Below are 24,444 nucleotides of genomic sequence, written 5' to 3' on the forward strand. Positions count from 1 at the left end.
ACCTTTTGTACTATGACAGCATAAAAAATGCTTAGTTTTGTCTAGAACTTTTTTAAGATTTTATTTGAGAGAGAGAGAGAGACAGAGAACATGAGAGAGAGAGTGTATAAGTAGGGGGGAGGGGCAGAGGCAGAAGGAGAAGCAGACTCCCCACTGAGCAGGGGGCCCAATGCTGGGCTGGATCCCAGGACCCTGAGACCATGACCTGAGCTGAAAGCAGATGCATAAATGACTGAGCCACCCAGGCGCCCCTGTCTAGAACTTTCTATTAGGGCTCGACAGAAGATGATTTTGTAGCTAAAGCCTAAAAGACCAGAGAAAGAGCTGTGCAGGAGGACAAGAGAGAAAATTACTAATTCACCAATAAATTGCATAGTAATGTAAAAGTGTTAGGAGAAAGTGTATCATCTTGGAGTTTGTAACAATGAAGCAAGAGCATGCAAGGTTAGAGGAAAGATATATTTAGGAAATAGAGTACAGTTCAGAGGAGAGTAAGAATGACCCATTAGGCAAGATATTCTAAAAGGCACCTGCACCCCGCTATTTATAGCAGCTATGTCCACAATAGCCAAACTATGGAAAGAGCCCAGATGTCCATCAACAGATAAAGATGGATAAAGGTGTGGTATATATACACAATGGAACATTACTCAGCCATCAAAAAAATGATATCTTGCCATTTGCAACAACGTGGATAGAACTAGAGGGTATTATGCTTAGCAAAATAAGTCAATCAGAGAAAAACAAGTATCATATGATTTCACTCGTGTGGAATTTAAGAAACAAAACAGAGGTGTAAGGGAAAAGAGGAATAAATAAAACAAGACAAAATCAGGGAGGGAGACAAAACATAAGAGACTCATAGGAAACAAACAGGGTTGCTGGAGGGGTGAGGGAGCATGGGGTAACTGAGTGATGGACATTAAGAGGGCACGTGATGTAATGAGCACTGGGTGTTGTATAAGACTGATAAATCACTGAACTTTACCTCTGAAATTAATAATACACTATATGTTAATTAATTGAATTTAAATAAATTAAAAAATAAAAAAGTAAAAGGCACCCATGTTCAAGAAGCATGGGTGATTCTAAAAAAATGAACTTAGTTAATGTGAGTTCAAATAATTTTAGCTGTTCATAAAGTCCATCAGGAAAAGACCACTAAGGACAAAACTGTAACCCAACAAAGTTAAGTTATTAACTTGCTACAGAAAGGATACCACACAGCGGAGGAATTATGGGCATGTCTCCAAAAAAAAGGAAGAAGTGGGGGTCATTATAGTATTAGAAGAAGGGAGGAGTTTAGGTAGAATCTAAATGAAACAGTATTTAATAGGCTGAGAGCAAATCAGATCTGTAAGGGGTTAATATCAGATCTGAGTTGAGAAGCATCCTCTGGATTCTATTCCCTTGGAAATATAAATTTAACATTAATGTAGAATATTGTGTCCAAAAACCCCTTATCTGAACCTCTGCACTGTGAATTGAGGCTGCTTCTCCAAGTTAATGTGATTTATTTGGATGGTTTACATCTCCCAGGTAAGAAAGATATGTTCTGTCTCACTAATATGAGTTCCAAAACAACAGAGTTTCTGGCAACTTAAGATTTTAGAGAACAAAGTTCCTCAGCACTATGCCCTTTGATAATTAACCAAAACAAATTTTCAGATTCACAATAATAGTTAATAATTAAGAAAATGTTGTTTTTATTGGAAGATATCCTAAAGCTCTGATTTTTAAATTCAATAATTAGGCAATTTGGTATGCACAGGACAGAGGACAGAGGAGAGGGGCCCATGGAGTTGGGAAATCTAGAAAGTCTCTCGAAGAGATGTTGTGCTAGCCAGCCTCCAGCATTGTCCCTAATGATCCTCACTTTCTGGTATTCATCCCCTATGCAATCTCCCTCATGTCAGGATTGGTCTGTGTGAACAAAAGAGTGTGGTGAAGGTGACAATATGTGACATCTGAGACCAGATCATTAAAGGCACTATGGTTTCCACCTTGGTCTCTTGGATTGCTTGCTTTTGGGGAAGCCAGCTGTCACAAAGTGCCCTCAAACAGTCCTTGAGAAGGATTGAGGATTCCCAGAAAGAGCCAACACCTACTTAGCAGCCTTGAAAGCAGATTGTCCATCCCCATGGATGAATGCAAACTTACGAAGATCCCGAGCCAGAACGTTCTGCCAAGATTCTCCTAAATTCCTTACTCATAAAAACTTTGTGGGAGACAATAAATGTTTACCATTGTTTTAAGCCACTCAATTTGAGGGTAATATGTTACGCAACTGATGTGATTTGGGTCAAGCCTCAAAAAATAGATGGAAGAAAGGGGCTTTAGGAAAAGATATAACAGGAGCAAATATACAGACACAAGAAGGTACAAAGCAAGATGATTAAGTATGGTGTTGGATGGAGGCTCATGAAGGGGTGTGAAATGAGACAAAAGTTTGAAATGTTTAGTGGAGGTCGATTTTTGAAAGATCTAAAACACCCAGTTAGCCCGGTGAGATTTTATTCTGCATGTAGGAGGGAGGAGTCCAGGTTTGGAGGAAGAGTAGTGACCTCAACTTTTATTTAAAGAGACTGTGCCAGTGGCAATGTGTAGGATGGATTGAAGGAAGAAATATCAACCAGAGAGACCAGTCTGGACACTCTGGAAATAATCTAGGTGAAAGATTGTAAACACCTGAGTCAAGCAGCACAGAGCAAACAGGAAAGAAAGCACTTTGTGGATTCCAGTTGGATGGAAATGGTGAGATTGTTCTTTAATGAGAAGGAAAATTTAAATCCACTCTGAGATTTCCTGGTTGAGCGCCAGAGAGGACGATATTATTTACCTGAGGGCAGGAGCACAGAAGTGGAGCATTCTTGTCAGGGAAGACAATGAGAGGCAAATGAATAATTTCTCACTAGATCCTCATCACCAAGGTAAACTCCAAGATTCTTAGCATCTTACACAAAGCCAGTTATGATATCAGCCCTGCCTACGTCTCTGAATTCCTATCCTGACACTACTCCCCTGGAATAGATGTATTCCACCTCTGCCCTAGGAGATAAATGTACACTGCTATTCCCCTCTGTGGTCTTCCCTAGAATATTCTATTCCTTCTGCCTGAAATACCAATCCCTTCCTATCCTAACATCCTCACTCTCAACTCAGTTCATCCTTTAAAATGAAATTTTGATGGTCTCCTACTCCAACATGTCTTTTCTGGTCACGTTCCCCACCCCGCACCTCTTTCCAAGTTAATCACGTCCTCCCTTGTGCTGCTTCTGTCTCATACATAATTCTATTAATGTATAGTAGGGTGTTAGTTTTGTTTTTTTAAGATTTATTTATTTATTTGACAGAGAGAGAGCGCACAAGCAGGGGGAGCAGGAGAAGCAGGGAGCCCATGCAGGGCTCAATGCAGGCTTCATGCCGGGCTCAATCCCAGGACCCTGGGATCATGACCTGAGCTGAAGGTAGACACTTAACCTACTGAGCCAACCAGGTGCCCCTACAGTAGGGTGTCTCTTAAGAGAAACTGGCATTATTTCTCTGACAAGGTAAACACCTCAAGTCACGAGGAAAAATTCATCTTTTTCATCTTTGCTTATAAAAGAATCACTTGTTGGTGGGTTGCATTGTTGGTAGGAATGCAAACTGGTGCAGCCACTGTGGAAAACAGTATGGAGTTATTTCAAAAAGTTAAAAATAGAACTACCCTATGATCCAGTAATTGCACTTCTATTTACCCAGAAAACCCCACTGAAAACATTAATTTGACAGGATACATGCACCCCTATGTTTATTGCTGCATTTTTTTAAATTTTTTATTGTTATGTTAATCACCATATATTACATCATTAGTTTTTGATGTAGTGTTCCATGATTCATTGCTTGTGCATAACACCCAGGGCTCCATGCAGAATGTGCCCTCTTTAATACCCATCACCAGGCTAACCCATCCCCCTACCCTCCTCCCCTCTAGAAACCTCAGTCTGTTTTTCAGAGTCCATCGTCTCTCATGGTTCGTCTCCCCCTCTGACTTACTCCCCTTCATTCTTCCCCTCCTGCTATCTTCTTCTTTTTCTTTTTTCTTAACATATGTTGCATTATTTGTTTCAGAAGTACAGATCTGTGATTCAACAGTCCTGCACAATTCACAGCGCTCACCATAGCACACACCCTACCCAATGTCTATCACCCAGGCACCCCATCCCTCCCACCCCCCACCACTCCAGCAACACTCAGTTTGTTTCCTGAGATTAAGAATTCCTCATATCAGAGAGGTCATATGATACATGTCTTTCTCTGATTGACTTATTTCACTCAGCATAACACCCTCCAGTTCCATCCATGTTGTTGCAAATGGCAAAATTTCATTCCTTTTTATGGCTGCATAATATTCCATTGTGTATATATACCACATCTTCTTTATCCATTCATCTGTCGATGGACATCTTGGCTCTTTCCACAGTTTGGCTATTGTGGACATTGCTGCTATAAACATCGGGGTGCACGTACCTCTTCGGGTCCCTACATTTGTATCTTTGTGGTAAATACCCAGTAGTGCAATTGCTGGATCGTAGGGTAGCTCTATTTTCAACTGTTTGAGGAACCTCCATGCTGTTTTCCAGAGGGGTTGCACCAGCTTGCATTCCCACCAACAGTGTAGGAGGGTTCCCCTTTCTCCACATCCCCGCCAACATCTGTCGTTTCCTGACTTGTTAATTTTAGCCATTCTGACTGGTGTGAGGTGGCATTTCATTGAGGTTTTGATTTGGATTTCCCTGAGGCTGAGCGATGTTGAGCACTTTTTCATGTGTCTGTTGGCCATTTGGATGTCTTCTTTGGAAAAATGTCTGTTCATGTCTTCTGCCCATTTCTTGATTGGATTATTTGTTCTTTGGGTGTTGAGTCTGATAAGTTCTTTATAGATTTTGGATACTAGCCCTTTATCTGATATGTCATTTGCAAATATTTTCTCCCATTCTGTTGGTTGTCTTTTGGTTTTGTGGACTGTTTCTTTTGCTGTGCAAAAGCTTTTTATCTTGATGAAATCCCAATAGTTCATTTTTGCCCTTGCTTCCCTTGCCTTTGGCGATGTTTCTAGGAAGAAGTTGCTGTGGCTGAGGTTGAAGAGGTTGCTACCTGTGTTCTCCTTTAGGATTTTGATGGACTTCTGTCTCACGTTTAGGTCTTTCAACCATTTGGAGTTTATTTTTGTGTGTGGTGTAAGGAAATGGTCCAGTTTCATTCTTCTGCATGTGGCTGTCCAATTTTCCCAACACCATTTGTACAACATTCATTCTATAGTCTATGGGTCAAGGAGTAATTTCGACTTTCAAGCCTTACTATGTAAGAAACACATTTCATAAGGCAATAGTTGCCATAGATAGTGATTCCTCTGATGGATCTGGGCAAAGTCCATCAAAAACCTTCTGGAAAGGATTTACCATTCTATGTGCCGCTGGAACACTTGTATTCATGGGAATAGGTGACAATATCAACATGAACAGGAGTCTGGAAGAAGTTGATTCCAGCCCTTATGGGTGACTTGGAGGGCTCAGGACTCCAGTGGAGGCAGGAACTGCAGATGCCATGGAAACAGCGAGAGGACTAGAAGCAGCAGGGGAGCCTGAACATGTGACTGGATGGCTGCGATCTCATGATCGAACTTTCACGGCTGAGGAGCTGCTTCTCATGGATGAGCAAAGACAGTGGTTTCTTGAGCTGGAATCTGGTAAAGATGCTGTGAAGATGTTGAAATGATAATGGAGGATTTAGAATATGACATACACTTAGTTGATAAAGCAGCAGGGTTTGAGAAGACCGACTCCAAGTGTGAAAGAAGTTCTACTGTGGGTAAAAACAGCATCACAGGCTACAGAGAAATTATCTGTAAAAGGAAGAGTCAAATGGTGCAGTAAACATTGTTGCTGTCTTATTTTAAGAAATTGCCACAGCCAACCTACCATTCAGCAACTACCACACTCATCAGTCAGTGGTCATCAACATTGAGGCAAACATCTCCACCAGCAAAAAGATTACAACTCGTTGGTGGCTCGGATGACTGGTTGGGATTTTTTTAGCAATAGAGTATTTTTTAATTAAGGTATGTACATTCTTTTTTTAGACATCATGGTATTGCACACTTAATAGACTGCAGTATAGTGTAAACATAACTTTTATATGCATTGGAAAACCAAAACATTCATTTGACTTGCTTTACTGTGATATTTGCTTTATTGCCGTGGGTCTAGAACCAAACCAGCAGGATCTCCAAGAAATATCTGTACAAGGATTCTCTGTACTATCTTTGTAACTTATCTCTGTGCTATCTTTGTAATTTATCTTTGTACTAGCTTTGAAACATCCATAAACCTAAATTGCTTCCCCCAAAAAGTTTAGAAAAATGTTAGGATAAATTGCATTCAGTGTTGCAATTAAAAATATGTGTGCCTAATCAGGAGCTCTATTGTTACATCCAGAGATCAAGCAAGAAACTAGCATAAAAAAAATAAATCCTAAAAAGAATTAAAGAATTATAGATGATTACACTCTTTTTTCTTGAAATACAGGCCAAGAACATCTCAACCCTACCAACAAAGCCTGGGCACATACCTTGCACATCGTGTAACCTAAAACTCATTATTTTGCCATTAGTTTGCTTTTCATATCTCTAAAAAAACCTCAGGAGATTATCTAGTCCCAGGCTGGGGAACCGTTTCATTCCCATCCAGGCCCATAGACCCATAGAAAACATTAACATTAGTACAAAGCAACTTAACGCCATTTCAGTTGTTAGGGTTTTTTTCAGATATAGAAATGCATGTCCTTATATTTGTGTGAATTTCAAATTAAGAAGAGTTTACGTAAAATTATTCCATAAATATGGGGAGAACCCCACAAAAACTTGTATCCACGTTAGGAACCATTTAAGGAATGAGAAGGAATGGAGGGGAGAAGGCCCATGAGGAGGAGCTGCCTGATATCCCCAGAGGCCCTGAGTTCATGGCCAAACCTGTCATGGCGTCCTACAGTGAGAGGCCAGATAAGGTGTTTATGGGAAGCAGCCCTGAGAGTAACTGCAGTCAGTGTCCTAGCGGAGGATGAGTGTCAAAGTTTGGGATCTAGATTTTGCTGTTAGGTCTGAGTGGTGAAAAAGGAAAAACAATAACAACTAGAGTTTCCATTTACAGTGGCATATCCCATTCTGTTCCCACACTTGCCCTGTGAGGGAGGTGTTGTTATTAGCCTCTGTTTATAACCGGGGAAATTGAACCTAAGAGACAGTAAGGAACTTGCCCCAGGTCTCACAGTGGGTGACTGGGGAAGCCAGCACTGGGACCTAGGTTTATAGAACTTTAGAGTTCTTAGCCACCACACAAAATGAATCAAATCTGAGAAGACACAGGAACCACGAAGAGAAGGAAAGAGGCAGGAATGATGTGAGAAAGTTTAGAATTTGCCTCAAGTAACTGAGATTCACTGTTAATGGTTGCTGGTGTTGGTTTCCAGACTCAACATTGGAGCAAACAAGGAAGTAACAGCAGAGACAGAGACATAAAAGTGTTCTCTCTCTCTCTCTCTCACACACACACACGCGCACACACACACACAGAAATATTAGACTCATGGAGGAAATGGAATTGGAATCACCACGTGTATCCAGCTATGTCTCTTCCGGACTCTTCCAGGGCCAGTTTTCCATCTGGCTCTGTCCTGTGCAGGCCTGCAGCTTGGCAGAGTCAAGACTGGTAGGCTAGTGATTGGGAGCCCTTTTACCATGTTGGGGTGGTGTCCAGAAATGGTCCGCTGCTCTCACACCTGCCCATTAATGATCCCGAGATACATTCCAATACATTCATCTCCCTGAGAGGTCTTTCCTGAGTCTCTGGACTAGGTAGGACCCTGCTGTGTACTTGGATATTGCCACAGAGTTCTCCATGGCACATTTTACTGTATTATTAATTAATGAAATGTTTGAATGAATGTATCTGACTTCTGCCTCCCTCACTTCTACCCAAGCTCCATAAAGACAAGGATTTCCAGCCCCCCTCCCTTTTTTAAACATCATATCTCCAGTTTTCAAGATGGTACTCGACCCAAAATAATGCTCAATATTTACGGATTGACAGTGTGCTATATGAGCATTGGCTGCTTCCTGTCTATCTAATCCTGATGGAAGAGGCTTGTCCCCTGAACTTCTGTGCTGTTACCAAATAGAATTAGTATCCAACCCTGAAGGCCAGCCTGTTAGCCTGTTAACCACTTACTTTTTACTAAGTCCCTTCTCTGGGTCTGGATCCTATGTCCCTCTAAAGATGGGCTACAGCATGCTGATCAAGACTGTGGCCTCTATAATTGGATCCTGATGATGATGAAGACAGCTCAGAAGCTCCTGGTTTGTCATTCTGCCCTTACTACCCTGGTATCCAATTCTTTCTTGGTCCCATTTTCATCTGCGAACCATTTTCTTCCAGGGAGTGCCAATTGCCTCATAATCAAAGAACACAAATTATGAGTCACATGGATGTTAAGGGGCCAGAGGACCATACTGTGCTGGATATTGTCCATGTTAGACAGTGGCAACAGTGTTTTATGCTAACTGATTATCTCTCTTTCGTCCTTTTAAGAGATCCACAGTTTTATATGAAGAGCACTGGTGGTGGCTAATATCTTAGGTTTCAGGTGAGACTAAATTCATAACACCTGGGGAGGCTATACTAGCTGATGGGACTCTGGGTGTAAGCTGTTTGGTGGGAAAAGAATTTTCCACCTGGGGAAAAAAAATCATAATGGACATTGATGGGGGGAAGGAGGGAGGGTTGACTGGGGACAGAGCCTTTATTTGCTCTTTCAGATCCATTCACCATCTTTTCACACTCTGCTCTGTGCCCCAAGATCCTGACTTATCCGCAGCATTAATCAGGTTTCCAGCTGAGTTTGGCCAATGGGAAGGATTGGCAGGAGACTGGAAAATGGGAGGGCAGAGAAAGACTGCTGGGTTGATGCTCTTGATCGGCTCTTTGCCTCTAGGTGAGGTGATGGGTTATGCATTCCTACGCCAAAGGCCACGGTTCCCACGGACTCTCTCCTGCTACCGCACTCTCGCTGGTTTCCGCCATCCCTTACTCTTCTTGTTCCTCCCGTGTAGAGACTTTAGGTTTCCTGCTGTCGCTAGACCTGTGGTATTCCTCCAGCTTCTATACTTTCCCTATATCTTGTCACACACTTGTAAATAGTAATTTCATTGAACTTTCTTTAACCACCTTTTCGAGGTTCCCTCTCTGTTCTGATGCAACTACCACCCTCTGGTACTTTGCATGTCGGGCAGGAGGAAAGAAGCATAGCAAGCTGTGCGCTGCCTTTTAAAGGCTCCCACTTGCAACAGACACATGCCATTCCTACTCCTATCCCATCAGTTAAAGCTATGGTTGACGTCAAGAGGGTGGAGAACTAGAATTCTACCCTACGCTTTGAAGGAGAAAGATTGTAGAACAGCACTACACACCATCACAAACAAATTCTACCACCTCCTCCAGCCCCTACTTCCCTCCAGGAATCTCAACACAATCACCTATTATAATGAAATTATTTCTGTCAAGACAAAAAAAAAATTACTCGCGGGGACATGTTAGGACGAAGTGGAAGGAAGAGAAAGGCTGAGTGGCGGGAGCGGTGCGGGGGAAGGGGGTTGGAGTCAGGGCCGTAGAGCCCCGCCCCACGCCTCCTCAATGGATCATGCGCAAGACGGCGTTGGGTGGGTGGGAACGGGGCGGGGGGAAGGGCGGGCCGGCACCCGGAAGCGACTGGGCGGTGTCCGCTGAGGACACCTTGCACTTTGCAGTTACAGCGCCGGGATGACAGCAAACGCAGCAGCCGCAGAAGCGCTGTGACCTTACCTCTCCTATCAGCTTAGCAGCCCCCAAGGAGACTGACTGCCTCCTTACACAGAAGCCAAATGAGACTCTGAAGCCCTTTGGGGTTTTTGAAGAGGAAGAGGAACTGCAGCGCAAGATTTTAATTTGAGGAAAATTAAATAACCTGGTAAAAGAGTGGATCCGAGAAATCAGTGAAAGCAAAAATCTTCCACAATCTGTAATTGGAAAATGTTCGAGGAAAATTTTTAACGTTTGGATCGTATAGATTAGGGGTACATATAAAAGGCTGTTGAAGAGGCATCCAATTGCGTTTTGATGAGATAGAGGTTGTTATTTTCTTTGCAAGTTTAGCACCGCAGACTCTTCCAGAAGTCTTGAGTTTATGAGACTACAGCCTGCTTAAGAATTTAGATACAAGATGCATAAAAAGTCTTAACGGTTGCAGAATGAATGCAACCATTAATGCAATCATGCAATCATGCATCATTGCATGCATTGATGCAATGCATGCAATGAATGCAATCAATGCAAATGAAACTTTACGTCTAGTACCAAACATTGACAACTTCAGTTGTCTCAAAGAGCTATCAAACTGGGGGCCAAATGCCACAACATCTATTCCTATATATATGGTTTCCTCGCAGGTGTTTCCTGGATTATGCCAGTAGCAAGAACTTGCCAGTCAAATGCAGTAGCATCAACTTTTTTTTTTTAAGATTTTATTTATTTATTTGAAAGAGAGAGAGAAAACGAGAGAGAGAGAGCACACGAGAGGGGGGAGGGTCAAGGGAGAAGTAGACTCCCTGTCGAGCAGGGAGCCCGATGCGGGACTCGATCCCATCATGACCCCAGCCGAAGGCAGATGCTTAACCATCTGAGCCACCCAGGCGCCCCAGCATCAACTCTTATATATAAATTCTTCTTGGTATTTTCTAAATGATATGTGTTTAGATTATATTAAAATAAAATTGATTGTAAACACTGAAAAAAAGATTGAAAATTACTCAATGATTAAATATTATAATAATGATTCCAAAATACAGATAGTGGGTGAATTTTATATGTGGTGAAACTATAGGTGCTTTTTTTCTTCTAATTTTTTATTTTTCTGAATTGTAAATTTCCTAGAGTGACAAAGTAGCATCTTTTATAAGGGAAACTACCAGTAAACTTAATTGTGTCAAGTATACTTAAGAGACTGTAATAACTTAGAGAAGATGCTTATGATTTTTTAGTAAAAAGATTAACACTTAAAATTGCATCAATGTTGATACATACATCTGTGGTCAGGGGCAAAAGAAATAAAGTGTGAGACTGGCTGTGTTTTGATGAATTTTAAAACTCCACAGCTTTTTAATATTTATTTATTTCTAAGTTTGTTTATTTATTTAAGTAATCTCTCCACCCAACATGGGGCTGGAACTCGCAAACCTGAGATCAAGAGTCACATGCTCCTCCAACTGAGCCATATAAAATAAATAAGTTAAAAAAAAACTTTTTAAATTTTTAAATGTAAAATAAATAAGTTGTGGGCAGTAATAAAATGCTATTCCAGTCAAGAATAGGGCAGAAAGTGTGGAGGAAATGCTGTTCTCAAGCTCTGCCTTTGTTTCTGGAAAAGACAATGTTTACTTTGTATTAAAAACCAGGGTAAACATTTTTGATACTTCTGTTGCACCAGGCTGGTGCCCTTAGGAGCGCCCTCCTTTCCCATAGGGCAAGATTGCTTCCTGAGTATGTATTAACATTTAGGTCTCTCCTTTGAATCTTAGGCCCACCTTTGTCCCAGATACTGCATCAGCTCCCCTCTTTGTTCCAAAGTTCTTAAGTTAAAGGTTATTTCACCCCATTCCTACTCCAAGCCAAGAATTTACGTGGGTAAGTTCTCCCCCAGTGTCAAGCAGTAAGTAATTGATTCCCTCTCATCAGGAAAATGGCTAAGATGGCATCACAATTACCGATTCTTCTCTGTAGAGGGCATAACTGTTCCTAAAACAAAGTCCAAATAGCTTTGCTTAAACTGCTTGCAGTACAACTAAATTATTGAAAAGAATGTTTTGGGGCAAATTCCGCTAATTCCTCAGTCCTGAATGTTTTCAATTAAACTGCCAATGGTGTTTTTCTTCCTTAAGCTAGATTTCAAATAAGAAGATTTCAAAAAATCACCGTAGACACAGAATTCTAAATTTGCTAAATTTTATTCACAGCTGCTCACCTGTTTACATGCATAGACATCTTCAATCACAATGTCTGCACGTGGTTGGAAATGGCCACAGGTTGGAAGGCTTATTCAGGGGAATCACTTCTAGAAGAGCTACAGTGGAGACAAGGCAATTTTGACTATAATTTCAGTGAAAAGCACTGAACATCCATTTCCAAGTTTTGTTTTTGTTTTTGTTTTTGTTTTCTTTAACCAAAATCTAAAAAATGCATCTAGGCTCTTCTGCTTATTCAAGGCCTCCTGTCTCCCTGTATCGTGTCCTGACTCTAGGCTACACCAAATCTGAATAAAATGTGACCCATGTTAACTCAGCTCCAAGGTATACTTAGTCCTATCAGTTTGGTACCCTCTTCTTTGTGGAGTATTTAATAAGCTTGATTATATATTTACTTTGTTCTTACGTTAGGATTTTATATCCTTTTTTTCCCCTAAGACTTTATTTTTTAAGTAATCTTTACACCCAACACGGGGCTCAAACTCACAACCCCAAGATCAATAGTCACACGCTCCACTGACCGAGCCAGCCAGGCACCCCAGGATTTTACATCCTTTTAGTAACTTCCCACATAGCGCAAACCTTACTAGAAGGAGTAGGGGGTCCCCCCCAATGTCAGTCCATTAGAGCAGAACCAGCTTCTCACAGATCTACAGTAAATGAAGTGGACTGCCTTTTTCCATAGTGGCAACTGGTACCAGCTCTCTATTCACTAGCTCTTGACCTTTCTAGAAGAGAGCAACTTCTCCTTGTCTGGAGACATTTGAAAGGTCATACCTGAGACAGGTTTTTCTCAAGATTACACTTTTCTTCCTCAGGCTGACAGCCACAGTGAGACTACAACATAGCCCCAGAGCAGAAATAGCATTCTTGTTCTGGGAGGAAGTGGCTTATGTGCCAAAACAAACAAACAAACAAACAAAAAAGGCAGGACCTAGTTAATAGGAATATTTCAAGAATCTGGGGGACACATATGTGTAGGGATCTTGAGAATATTGGATTGGGGATGGTGGTGAGAGGTGGGGATAGGAAACTGGGTGGACTATAGCTTATTATTATTGGGACACTCCTTCATGACTTGGAGCTCAGTATTCTGGCAAGGACACCGGAATCCTGTCCAACATACTGCTGGGATGGCTCTTGGAAGCTTGCTTACCATGTGAGCCTAGGATAACTAGGTAGAGATGCTGGAACTGCCTTGGCATGGTATTGAGGAAGGGGTCCAAAGATTCAAGGAGGTAAAAATATTAGAATTAATTTATTGTTTGTGATCAGAGACACTGGCACTTGGCAGTGTTCCCCAGGAGGACCCAAAGGACACGTCTTTCACTAAAGCAGGGAGGGAAGCATTGCTAAGGAGCACCAGTTAATTTGACAAGCTCTGTGATAACTGTCTTGTACAGACTGGGATTGACAGAAGATGTTGCCATGGGATTGGGATTCCTATTATCAAGGCAATGGTAGGATTCTGGAATGGCAGAGCCCAATGGCAGCACTTAACTGTTAGAATAAAGGGGGCATACGCCATACTGGGCAACAAGGCTATAGTAGTATTCAGTATGCTTCAACCCTTGGGAATCAGCTAATAAGTCATGGTGTTCCTAGGGGTGAGACAGATGGAAAGCCAACCAGAATGTTACTTGATCTACATAATAAAAGAGAAAAATCGAGAGCTGGTGAACAGAAACCTTCACTAGCGTTTCTTTCAGACAAAAAGATTCCTTCACCCAGTTTCTAAGTATGTCACTTCAGAGACCCGAAGCCTACTCACTGAAGGAGAGATAGATCCCTTTGAAGAAAGACAATGCAATGCTACAAGTATTTATAGTAAACATTCCTGTGATCCTTCCCCAAAGGGATCTAAGACTGTTTATCGGGGTAAAGATGAACTGGCAAAAAGGGGAATTGTCAGACTTTTCAAGAACAGTTGAATATAGGGACCATGGCTCTCTGTTGATACCAAATCAAGGGACCTGAAGTATTTTTCCTTATTCTCCAGTTAAAATGGGGTCATACGGAGGCCAAGGGATAAAAGGAGTTCTAGTTCAAATGTGTCTCACTATCAGTACAATAGATCTGTTGGCTCTACCCTGTGGTTATTTCTCTGGTATCTGAGCACACAGTTGGGACACATATGGACAGTAGCTGACAGTACATTCACTTTGGTTCCCCAACCTGTGAAGAGCCACTATGGTAAGAAACTTGAAACTGTTTCTTCCTTCGGCAAAGTGAACATGTCAAAGTAATAATACATGCTGGCAGGATAGAGCACCAGTTACCCGTACTGGTTGCCAAATGAATAATGCATCATGGAATTTGTTTCTTTTTTTTCCTTTCCTTGTTTTATTTCTCCAGACCCTCAGTCCTGCTCCTTAGGATCGCTCCCCCCCCCCTTCTTCCTCTAAGATTTATTTATTTATTTGAGAGAGAGAGAGAGGTGGGGGAGGGGCAGGGGGAGAGAAAGAGAGAATCCTCAAACAGACTCCCTGCTGAGCAGGAAGCCTAACATGGGGCTTGATCCCAAGACCCTGAGATCATAACCTGAGCCAAAACCAAGAATCCGATGCTTCACCAACTGAGCCACCCAGGTGCCCCATGGATATATTCTAAATTTTTCTGAAGAAGTTTTTCATTTAAAAAATAATTTTTAGGGGGGCTTGATCTGTCTTTCCCTCAAATAAACCATGGAGATTTGGCCCAGTCTTATGCTTGCCTTTCTTTTCCACGATATGGCACTGGGCACACTTCTAAACAAAACTCTTCTTGCCCTTCTCAACATCACCCATTTTTATTTTTATTTTTATTTTTTTAATTTAAATTAAGAAAATATTGAATTGAATTTAAAAAAAATTCAATTAGCCAACATATAGTACATCATTAGTTTTTGATGGAGTGTTCAATGATTCATTAGTTGCGTGTAACACCCAGTGCTCATCGCACCATGTGTCCTCCTTAATGCCCATCACCCAGTTGCCCCCTCCCCCCTTTCTGCAACCCTCAGTTTGTTTCCCAGAGCCAAGAGTCTCTCATGGGCTATCTCCCTCTCTGATTTCTTCCCATTCAGTTTTCCCTTCCCCAATGAGCCTCTGTGCTATTCTTTATATTCCACAATTGAGTGAAACTGTATGATAATTGTCTTTTTCTGCTGGACATCACCCATTTTTAAATTGCTCTTTTGTTGCACGTGAAGTGTAGGTGAGTACTTGCAAGCTAGCCAGCCAGCTTTCTCTAGCAGACCCTATTTCTTAATAAAAAATTTTTAATTGTTGTGTAATATACTTTTTGACTTTTTTAAAAATTTTATTTATTTGAGAGAGAGAGAGTGAAAGAGCACGAGCAGGGGGAGGAGGTGCAGAGGGACAGAGGGACAGGGAGAAGCAGACTCCCCTCTGAGCAGGGAGCCCAGGACCCTGGGATCATGACCTGAGCTGAAGACAGGCACTTAATCAAGCGAGCCACCCAGGCGCCCCACTTTTTGACTTTTTTTTTTGTGAAAACTTGCCATTTTAATCATTTTTAAGTGTATGATTCAGTGGCATAAAGTATATTTACTTTGCTGTGCAGCCATCACCACTGTCCATCTCTAGAACTTTCTCAGACATCCCAAACTGAAACTCTGTATCCAATAAACAATAACTCCCCTTTCTCTCCTTCCTCCAGCTCCTGGTAACTACTATTCTACATGCTGTCTCTATATATTGAACTATTCTAACTACCTCATATAAGTGGAATTCCACAGCATTTGTCCTTTTGTGTCTGGTTTCTTTCACTTAGCATAATGTCTCAGGGTTCATCCATGTTGTAGCATGTGACACAATTTTGTTTTTCTTAAAGGCTGAATAATATTCCATTGTATGTAGCTATGATATTTTGTTTGTCCATTCTTCTTTTGATGGACATTTGGGTTGTTCAAACACTTTCATAAGAATTTACTTAGCGTATGAAGTTTTATCCCCATTTTCAGATGAAGAAACTGAGGCTCAGATAAAGAACTTCCCCAGTAAGTGGTGAATTTGAATCTAGATGCCTAAGTAAAGAGCGTGAAGTCTTAACTGTTATGCTCTGCTCTTCCTCTGTTTTTGAGTGAGAGGTACAGGTAGCTAAATTCTGTACTGAGGGTGAGGAAATCCACCCAGGCTGGATTGGGATAGGAGGTCTTCCTGGCAGTTGTAGCCCTGGCTCTGACCCTCAAAGGAGATGAAAGATTTAAATAAACTCTGAGCTGCAAGAGCCAAATCATAAAATGGTGGGGATGGGATTTGCATTGAGGGGAAGTGTTATGTAAGGACCTGTAGGACCAGATGTTTTCCATAGTGGGGGATCATATGCCAAGCAAAACACCTGTTGAAAAAGTAAGGTAAGCAGTGACCCAAGGGGTTTCTCACAGCCTTCGCAGGACTGTTCTTCCTTAAACTTGGCTGTTGGATGCAGAGGGTTAAAAGGATCTTGAAAACTGAATGTACCTTTTCCCCCCAAACCTGTGGTACATTTAACTTTGTAGGTCAAATGATATTTTAAGTGACCTAGAAGGATTAGTTATTTAAAACAACCTGCCATTTCTTGTTAATCTAATGTGGGTTATAGACGGTTTCTTCACTTCATGTTATGTTACACCAAGTCATTCCATCAACACCAAGTCATTCATCAACACCTTCGAAAGACAATCCATCTTTTCACTGTTACCTCCTCTGCTGGTGCATGAATTGGTGAAGACAACAAGATAATGTGAGCAGTTAAGAATTCAACGAGTGTTTAAATAGTAGCACTTGAGGCTTTAAGATCATGAGCTGCTTGAGAACAAAACCCCTGTCTTCTGGCCCTCTATCCTCCTTGGAGCCTAGCACAAAGTAATCATCCAAACTTTGCAACTGCAGTCTCCGGAATGGCTCTGAACCAAAAGGCAGGGATTGCTTAGAGTGTAGAGGAAACAGGCTCTTGGTTTGGACTCAGCCGCCCTGGTGGGGTGACCAAGGACCAATTATTTAAATGTTCTGGGCATCAGTATCCTTATTTGGAAAATGGAAATCGCAATGCCTGAGTTAAGTAAATCAGTTCACATTTAAAAACTCATTTTTAGGAGCCCTTATTAAGAATCTTGGGGCTGACTCCATTTCAAGAAAATCATTATAATAAATAGCAGTGGAGAATTTGGAGACTTCTATTGTAAGATACAGATTCATTTCAGAGATTTCAGTCAGGAAATAACAGTTTTGAGAGGTGTCTGGTGAGTGATGATTTGTTCAATGAAGTAAGTACTTGCCCTTTGTACTTTCAGTGCTTGTCCTTCCCAGGTGCTTGGCACAGTCATATCAGCTTGTCACTCCATGAGACAAAGTTCATGTCCTTATTTTAACTAAGTCTCTCTTCAGTCTGTGTGTTAAACAAACACATGCAGGGGTGCCTGTGTGGCTCAGTTGTTAAGCGTCTGCCTTCGGCTCAGGTCATGATCTCAGGGTCCTGGGATCGAGCCCCACATCAGGTTCCCTGCTCAGCGGGAAGCCTGCTTCTCCCTCTCCCACTTCCCCTGCTTGTGTTCCCTCTCTTGCTGTGTATCTCTCTGTCAAATAAAGAAATAAAATCTTAAAAAAAAAACACATGCACAAATGTCAGAGCTCCAAAATATGTGAGAAAAATTGATAGAACTGCAAGGAGAAATAGACAAGTTTATAAGTTAGTTGGAGACTTCAAGGCTCCTCTCTGAACAATTGATAGAACAACTAGACAGAAAACTAGGAAGGATACAGAAGGACTTAACAAGACCACCAACCAACAAGATCTAAGAGACATTGATAGAACACTCCACTCAACAATAGTAGAATACATATTCTTTTGAAGTACCTGTGAAACATATACCAAGATAGACTATATCCTGGGCTATAAAACAAACCTAAACAAATTTAAAAGAACTGAGATTACACAAAGTGTGTCTCCAAAAACAATGGGATCAGACTGGAAATCATGAAAAGCAACAAGAAAACTTCCAAACACTTGAAAACTAAACAACACTGTTAGGTAAGACATAGGTCAAAGAGGAAATCTCAAGAGAAACAAACAAAAAATACACTGATCAAACTGAATAAAAATGAAATTAGAGCATATCAAAATTTGTGGTACATAGCTCAATCAGTGCTGAGAGGGAAATACATAGCACCAAATGCATATATTTAAAAAAAGGAAAAGTTTTAAATCAATAATCTAAACTTCCCCTTCAAGAACCTAGAAATAGGGGCATCTGGGTGGCTCAGTCGTTAAGCGTCTGCCTTCGGCTCAGGTCATGATCTCAGAGTCCTCGGATCGAGCCCCATGTTGGGCTCCCTGCTCAGCGGGAAGCCTGCTTCTCCCTCTCCCACTTCCCCTGCTTGTGTTCCTTCTCTCACTGTGTCTTTCTCTGTCAAATAAAGAAATAAAAATCTTAAAAAAAAAAGAAGAAGAACCTAGAAATAAAAGAGCAAATATTTTCTAATTCATTTTGGAAAGCCAGTATTGTCCTGATACCAAAACCAAGTAAAGAGAATACAAAAAAGGAGAACTAAAGACTAATATCCCTCTTAAATATGGATACAAAAAGTTTAATAAAGTATTAGCAAATTGAATTCAGCAAAGAATTATACAGCATGACTATTGCTATAAGTAGGGCTTATTCCAGGGATGCAAGGCTGATCCAATATTCAAAAATCAGTAATGTAATCCATCACATCAAAGACTAAAGAAGAAAAAAAAATCACACAATCATGTCAATAAAATTGTGGAGAAAGCATTTGACAAAATCCAGCACCTCTTCATGATAAAAACCCTCACACACGAGGAATAAAGAACTTCCTCAACTTGGCTTTTTTGAATCTACAAAAACCTATAAGCAGATGCTAAGACCTTTCTTTCTAAGATAAAGAACAAGGTAAGGATGTCCCCTCTTACTGCTCCTTTTCAATATCATACTTAAAATCCTAGCTAATGAAATAAGGCAAGAAGATAAAATGAAAGGTATACAGATTGGAAAGGAAGAAATAAAACTGTCTTTGTTCATTTATGACATGATTGTTCATGCAGAAAATCTGAAAGAATAAAAAAAAACCCGAAACTAAAAGGAATTATAGCAAAGTTATAGGATGCAAAGTTAATATACCAAAGTCAGTTGCTTTCCTATATACTAACAACAAACAAATGGAATTTAAAATTAAAAGCACAATATCATTTACATTAGAGCCAAAATTTTTAATATTTAGGTATAAATATAATAAAATATGTACATGATCTATATGAAGTAAATGAAAAAACTCTGATGAGAGAAATTAAAGAAAAACTAAACAAATGGAGAGATAGTCCATATTCATGGAGAAAAAGACTCAGTATTGTCAAGATGTCAGTTCTTCCCTACTTCATCTATGGATTCAATGAAATCCCAGTGAAACTCCCAGCAAGTTATTTTGTGGATATCAACAAACTGATTCTGAAATTTATATTCAAGGACAAAAGACCTAGAATAGCCAATACAATATTAAAGAAGAAGAACAAAGTTACTCAACTTCAAGACTTACTGTAAAGTTACAGTAATCAATACAGCGTGGTACTGTAAAAAAAATGACAAATAGGTAAATGAAACAAAATAGAGAGCCCAGAAATAGACCCACATAAATACAGTCAACCAATCCTTGAAAAATGAGCAATGGCAATACAATGGAGATAAGACAGTCTTTCAAAATTAGTGCTGGAACAACTGGACATCCACATGCAAAAAAAAAAAAATGCATCTACACACAGATCTTATATCCATAAAAAAATTAACTGAAAATGGAGCACAGATTTGAACATAGAATGCAGAACTATAAAACACCTAGAAGGTAACACAGCAGAAAATCTAGGTGACCTTGGATTTGGTGATGACTATTTTAAGACAAAAGGCCTGAACCATCAAAGAAATAATAAGGTGGACTTCACCAAGATTAAAAACTTCTGTTCTGCAAAGGATACTGCAAAGAGAATGAGAAGACAAGACTTAGAGTGGGAGAAAATATTTGCAAAAGATATATCTGATAGAAGACTGTTATCTAAAATACAGAAAGAACACTTAAAATTCAACAATAAGAGAATGAAAACCCCAATTTAAAAATGGGCAAAAGATCAGGGAAATACAAATCAAAATCATGATGAGATACCACCTCACACCGATCAGAACGGTTAAAATTAACAAGTCAGGAAACAACAGATGTTGGCGAGGATGTGGAGAAAGGGGAACCCTCTTGCACTGTAGGTGGGAATGCAAACTGGTAGAGCCACTCTGGAAAACAGTATGGAGATTCCTCAAAAAATTAAAATTAGAACTACCCTATGACCCAGCAATTGCACTACAAGGTATTTATCTAAAAGATACAAAAATAATGATTTGAAGGGGCAACTGCACCCCAATGTTTGTAGCAGCAATGTCCACAATAGCCAAACTATGGTAAGAGCCCAGATGTCCATCAACAGATGATAAAGATGTGGTGTATATATACAATGGAATATTAGTCATTAAAACAACAAAATTTTGCCATTTGCAACAATGTGTATGGAACTAGAGTGTATTATGCTAAGCAAAATAAGTCAGTCAGAGAAAGACAAATACCATATGATTTCACTCATATGTGGAATTTAAGAAACAAAATAGGTGAACGTAGGGGAAGGGAAGGAAAAATAAAATAAGGTAAAAACAGAGAGGGAGAAAAACCATAAGAAATGCTTAACCGTAGGGAACAAACTGAGGATTGCTGGAGGGAAAGGGGGTGAGTGATTGGGGTAACTGGGTGATGGGCATTAAGGAGGGCACTTGATGGAATGAGCACTAGGTGTTATATGCAACTGATGAATCACTAAATTCTACCCCTGAAACTAATAATACACTATACATTAACTACAATGAATTTAAATTAAAAAAATTTTTTTAAATAAAATAAAAATGGGCAAAAGACCTGCACAAACACCTCTCACCAAAGAAGATATATGGTTAGCAAATATATGAAAATATGCTCAACATGTCATTAGGGAACTGCAAATTCAAACAGAGAGATACCTCTACACACCTATTAGAGTGACCCAAATCAAAAAACTGACATCAAATGCTGCCAAGATGTGGAGTAACAATAACTCCTCAGAATGGTTATGCACCTGGAGCCTGGAGGCTGGCAGCCTGGATCAAATCCTGGCTCTACCACTTAAAAATGTGTGACCTTGAGGACCTGGAAAAGATGGCAGAGGAGTAGGGGACCCTATTCCAACTGGTCCCCAAAATTGAGCTGGATATCTACCAGACCACTCTGAACACCCACGAAATCAGCCTGAGATGTAAGAAGATAGATCTGGATCTCTACAAACAGAATATCACAAGCGGTTGGTTTCAGGGTCCGAAGTAGGGAGCCTTGATTCCTCGGGCAGATGTCAGAGGATAAACAGAAGGGGGAGGGAGCTGAGCCGTGGTGATCCTACACCACTGGTGAGTGACAGCCTCCCGCGCTGGGGACCGGGCACACACTTGCAGACCGGTAGCAATGGGGAAAGACTTTAGGGCAGTCCCCCTGACGGAAACCTGGAGTGGCGGGCCCCACCTGCGAACTGCGGGCGGCTGGCGGGTTTAGAAGCACAAAGGGCAGAGATGTGTCTGACCTGGAGGCGAGGACTGGGAGCACTTCTGAGGGGCACACAACCCAGGCTGCTGCAGTTTATAGCAGCACAGACAGAAACGGAGATAGTGTGGCCTGGAGAGCTCACGGAAGAACAGACTGCGATCTCTGCTCTGAGGCAGAGGGTTGGAAACGATCTTTTCTGCTCTGACTCTCGGAAGAGATGTGGAAAACTGCCAGGGGAAGCTGTCAGAGAACAAAGGCCCGCCAAAAATGGTTTTCACTAAGCGCCCCCCCCCCTCCAGGAGGCAGGGCAACTCTGCCCAAACAGGGTTGCCTGAGTAACAGCATGGCAGCCCCTCCCCCAGAAGACAGGCTGGGAGAACAAGAGGCCAGCAACCCCAAGGTCCCTATAAAACAGGTGCATCTGGCTTGGGTTGTGGTCAATAATTTGGACTCTATCCATTCCCTTAACCACCCATCAACAGAATGACTAGGAGGAGGAACCCCCCAAATAGGAAAGACTCAGAGACTATGACTTAATGTCACAGATTTACAAATGGATTCAGATATAACCAAGATGTTGGAGATGGAATTCAGGGTAGCAATTGTGAAGACAATGGCTAGAATGGAGAAATCAATTAATGGCAACATAGAGTCTCTAAGGGCAGAAATGAAAGCTGAATTGGCAGAACTTAAAAATGCTATCAATGAGATCCAGTCTAATCTAGTTAATCTAACAGCTAGGGTAAGTGAGGCAGAAGAACGAATGAGTGATCTAGAAAACCAATTAATAGACAAGAAGGGAAAAGAGGAGGCCAGGGAAAAACAACTCAAAATCCATGAAAATAGAATCAAAGAAATAAGTGACACCACTAAACGTTCCAATGTCAGAATTATTGGGATCCCTGAGGGGGTGGAGAGAGAGAGTACTAGAAGATATATGAGCAAATCTTAGCTGAAAATTTCCCTAATCTGGGGAATGAAACAAACATTCGTGTCATAGAGGCAGAGAGGACCCCTCCCAAGATCAAGGAAAACAGGCCAATGTGCCGGCATGTAATAGTAAAACTTGCAAATCTTAGAACCAAGGAAACCATCTTAAGGGCAGTTAGGGAGAAGAGTTTCCTTACGTGCAAAGGGAGGAACATCAGAATAATGTCAGACCTATCCACAGAGACCTGGCAAGCCAGAAAGGCCTGGCAAGACATATTCAGGGTACTAAACGAGAAGAACATGCAGTCAAGAATACTTTATCCAGCAAGGCTGTCATTTAGAATGGATGGAGAGATGCAGAGTTTCCAAGACCGGCAGAAACTGAAAGAACATGTGACCACTAAGCTGGCCCTGCAAGAAATATTAAGGGCGGTTCTATAAAAGGAGAAAGACTCCAAGAGTGATATAGAACAGAAATTTACAGGGACAATCTATAAAAACACGGTCTTCACAGGCAACATGATGACAATAAATTCATATCTTTCAATAATCACTCTCAGCGTGAACAGCCTAAATGCTCCCATAAAATGGCACAGGGTTGCAGATTGGATAAAAAGACAGGACCCATCCATATGCTATCTACAAGAGACTCATTTTGAACCTAAAGATACATCCAGACTGAAAGTGAAGGGATGGAGAGCCATCTTCCACGACAACGGACCTCGAAAGAAAGCTGGGATAGCAATTCTTATATCAGACAGATTTTAAACTAAAGACTGTAGTTAGAGACACAGAAAGACACTATATCATTCTTAAAGGGTCTATCCAACAAGAAGATCTAACAATTATAAATATCTACGCCCCCAACATGGGACCCGCCATCTACATAAGCCAACTGTTAACCAAAATAAAGAGTCATATTAATTAAAATACGTTAATTGTAGGAGACCTCAATACTCCACTCTCAGCAATAGACAGATCATCTAAGCAGAAAATCAACAAAGAAACAAGAGCTTTGAATGACACACTGGACCAGATGGACCTCATAGATATATACATAGATATATACACCCTAAAACAACAGAATACTCACTCTTCTTGAACGCGCATGGAACTTTCTCCAGATTAGACCACATACTGGGTCATGAATCAGGTCTCAACCGATACCAAAAGATTGAGATATTTTCTGAATATTCTCAGACAATAATGCTTTAAAACTGGAACTCAATCACAAGAAAAAATCTGGACGAAATTCAAACACTTGGAAGCTAAAGACCATCCTGCTTAAGAATGTTTGCGTCAACCAGGAAACCAAAGAACTTAAACAATTCATGGAAACCAATGAGAACAAAAACACATCGGTCCAAAACCTATGGGATACTGCAAAGGAGGTCCTAAGGGGGAAATATATAGCCATCCAAGCCTCACGCAAAAAAATAGAAAAATCCCAAATTCACCAACTAACTTTACACCTTAAAGAACTAAAGAAAAAGCAACAAACGATGCCTAAGCCACACATTAGGAGAGAAATATTAAGATTAAAGGAGAGATCAATGAATTAGAAACCAGAAACACAGTAGATCAGATCAACTTCTTTGAAGGAATTAATAAGACCAATAAACCACTGGCCAGACTTATCCAAAAGAAAAGAGAAAGGATTAATGAAATTATGAATGAAAGGGGAGAAATCATGACTAATACCAAGGAAATAGAAACAATTATTAGATATTATTATAAAAAACTATGTGCCAATAAATTGAGCAACCTGGAAGAAATGGATGCCTTCCTGGAAACCTATAAACTCCCAAGACTGAAACAGGAAAA

The 24,444-nt window shown here is 40.8% G+C and overlaps 1 pseudogene; it reads left to right on the top strand.

The window, feature by feature from the left end:
* The first annotated feature begins 9,735 nt into the window (after positions 1-9,735).
* On the top strand, positions 9,736-10,815 carry LOC112824292 (poly(A) polymerase alpha pseudogene; annotated as a pseudogene).
* Positions 10,816-24,444: the final 13,629 nt, after the last annotated feature.

The sequence above is a fragment of the Callorhinus ursinus genome, unplaced genomic scaffold, assembly GCF_003265705.2.
Source record: "Callorhinus ursinus isolate GAN/ISIS: 27379988/994484 unplaced genomic scaffold, GSC_fseal_2.0 scaffold9, whole genome shotgun sequence".
NCBI lineage: Eukaryota > Metazoa > Chordata > Mammalia > Carnivora > Otariidae > Callorhinus > Callorhinus ursinus.